The following is a 3492-nucleotide window of genomic DNA, read 5'->3' as shown; positions in this document are numbered from 1 at the left end:
AGAATGTAACTCTGATATATTTATAAAAAAAAGATACCAACTATTGGTCATAAACCTAGGCCTTAGGCAGGGGTGTGACAGTGATGAAAACCAAAACCCCATTACTGAACCAAGCAGAACAGGCAGGACTAGATCGCAACCGCTCGTTTTAGTGACTTTGAAGTAAAACTTCCTCAATCCGTTGACCATACTAAACCTATACCAACTAAAGATTCTTCAACAGTATGCCCCCTGTCAAATTATGTTTCATATGAAAAATTATCTAAATCTCACCAAATCTTCCTAGCGGCCATCAATTCAAATGACGAGCCTGGAAATCTTGAACAAGCAATACTAGATGAAAGGTGGAAAGAAGCAACGAAAAAGGAGATCCCGGCTCTTGAAGAAAATGGCACTTGGACTCTTGAAAATTTCCTAAATGGAAACGTGCCATTGATTCCAAATGGGTCTACAAAGTAAAATATAGATCAAATGGCTAAATAGAACGCTACAAGGCCCGCCTTGTTGCCAAAGGCTTCAACCAAATGGAGGGCTGGACTACCATGCCACTTTCACTCCTGTTGCCAAGTTGGTCATGGTTAGAACACTCCTGGCCGTTGCAGTAAAGAGAAATTAGATCATCAACCATCTTGATGTGAGCAACACCTTTCTGCATGGAGACTTACATGAAGAAGTTTATATGAAAGTTCCAAAGGGTTTTTCAAGGGAAGGTGAAACAAGAGTTTGCAGATTAAAAAAATCACTCTGTAGCTTAAAACAAGTATCTCGTAATTGGTATCAAAAGTTTGCATCCTTCTTTCTTAAATTTGGGTTAAAGCAGTCTCTAAGGTAGATCACTCTCTTTTCCTTTACAAACAAGAAAAGAGCTTTGTTGCGGCTCTCATTTATGTTGATGATACGATCATGGTAGGTGATGATCCTCGAGAAATTCAAGACACAAAGGATAAACTTAATGAACAATTCATCATCAAAGACCTAGAAAACTTAAAATATTTCCTAGGAATTGAAGTTGCCCGCACGTGTAAGACCCCGAATCCCGGGAATCCTACAGTTGGTAATCACATCCACAATTTCACAAAAATTTAAAACCAAACGATTCATTTTTATTTAAAAAAAGTTCAGAGTAAATAACAGCGGAAAAAGTGTAATTATTTAAAGAAAATCCCAAACATGGGTACAAGTGTCCAAAAATCAAATATAAATATAATATCCGTTTTATTGGAAATCCTCGACCAGAAATGCCTTCAACCTTCCGAGTAGTCTCGAGCACGTCCAAGCGATAATCATCCTCCTCTAAACCTGAAACTCACACTAACATACACACAAAGTCAGCTTGAGCTGAGTGAGTTCAAGTTTTAATAATAGACATTTAAATAAATCATTCCAAGGGTTTAAATATAAAAACGGGATTATAAAACATTCCAAGAGTTTAAGTATAAAAACGGGATTATAAAACATTCCAAGAGTTTAAGTATAAAAACGGGATTATAAAACATTCCAAGAGTCTAAAATGTAATACGGGATATGAACAGTTAGGCCATCATCAACACTAAATATTCGTACTTAGACATCTATGTACATCCATATATTTATAACAAAAGTCTTAATAATCATTCCAACTGTTTTAAAACTGTAAACGGAAATACATCAGTTAGGTCATCTCATTGAATAAATAATCATCCTTACGTATGAACATCTCTATACATGCATTCCTATATATATAAATATATATATATAACATTCAATAATAACATTCAGGGCCGAGCACACGTACAACCCAAACACGTAACATTCCGATGATGATCATGCCACACGAGCCTCCCCCCTCACGGGCTTTTCAGGGCCCGCCATAGGATTTAAGAACCTGAGTCGTATAGTTTGGCCCGGCCAAGTTCACCATTCAATAATAACATTCAGGGCCGAGAAAACGTACAACCCAAACACGTAACATTCAGCGTATGCAAACACAAAGTAGGCATACGCAACATTCAGTAGTCGAGACGACTACAACATTCGCCAAATATAGGCCATACAATAATTTATATATATATATATATATATATATACATACTATAACATTCCAAGGCTAACTATATACTAGCAAGCCTATATAAAATAGTTTAAACATTTCATCAGGCTAAATCGTTTAATACTAGGAATTAGTACTAAGCCTAATAGCAACCTCGAGCCTAGGCCACAAATAATATGTATAACCTTAAAGAATATAAGACCATAAACGAGTCTACAATATCCTAAGGCATAAATTATAGTTCACCAATAGTTTCATAAATACACAAATATGAATAAGGCTATATAATACCATCTAAATAGTTGTAACGAGTAAAATCGTGTAAAATTGTATTACGGTGTGCATGCTAGCCCAAAACTTGAAAAGAGTAAAGGGGGCATCATGAACTCACCTGAAACGAGCCACACAAACACCAAAGAGTTTGAGAACTTTAAAGCCAATCCACAGTTTACAAGCCTGTCGGATTGCACACAAAGATTACTAACTAAACGTACCGACTCGTTTATCCTACGAGACGTTCTAACATGATTTGATTGACCTAAAGCCTTGACATTACCAAATTCAATTACATCAGCCCCCGAGGCCATGTATTTACCAAAACCACCCTTAGTTAATCCCGGGGACAAATGGTTCCCAATTTACCCCCGAAAGTTATTGATTTTATCGAATACGCGCGTTAACGGGTTGTTTATGCACTTAGATACCGACTCAGCCCCGTGTGGACCAAATTTAGTAAAATCACAGCCAACAAATCCACACGATGCTACACGAGTTGGATGGGTCGGTAATTCGCAAGCACGATGCACAAACTACCAATAAACGCGAATTTGCGCCCTACCGACCCGTTTGAGTAACCAACAACCAATTCAGCCCCAATAACATAAAAATATAGTTTTTCACAGCCAACAAATCATACCGAGGCTACAACATCCGAATTGGTTGTTAATTCCCTCAAACAACGCGCTAGACGCAACAATTGACAAACTAGACAACCGAAACCTAGTTTTCACTTCATCAACAGTTGACCAACCTAACGAATGCTAGGGTTTTTGTTATAATATATTTACACTTTAGTCCCCCATCTTGTAAATTACGATATCTTGGATTAAACTTTAAGTAAATAAGCTTACAAGAAAGACAAAGAGGTCCCCGAGGAAGGCCAGATCGAGTCTCAGTAAAAATACAAACTCTACAACACATAGATCCTTTTAACGAAAATTTGCGGGTGTTACAGCACGCCTGAAGGTGTGGTTCTAAGCCAAAAGACGTACACATTGGATATTCTTAAGGGCTGTGGATTACAAGATTGCAAACCGAGTCCTTTTCCCATGGAACAAAATTTGAAGTTGGATAAAGATCCAGATGAGCCCAAAGTCAATACTTGTCGATATCGTCGTATAGTGGGGAGATTACTTTACCTACAAGCCACTCATCCAGACATTGCCTATTCCGTGAATATACTT

Source organism: Bidens hawaiensis, unplaced genomic scaffold (assembly GCF_021521415.1).
Source record: "Bidens hawaiensis isolate Kalapana, Puna unplaced genomic scaffold, B.hawaiensis_p1.1 tig00028252_1, whole genome shotgun sequence".
Taxonomy (NCBI): domain Eukaryota; kingdom Viridiplantae; phylum Streptophyta; class Magnoliopsida; order Asterales; family Asteraceae; genus Bidens; species Bidens hawaiensis.
The sequence above is the reverse complement of the archived record's forward strand: the minus strand, read 5'-3'. Positions refer to the sequence as shown.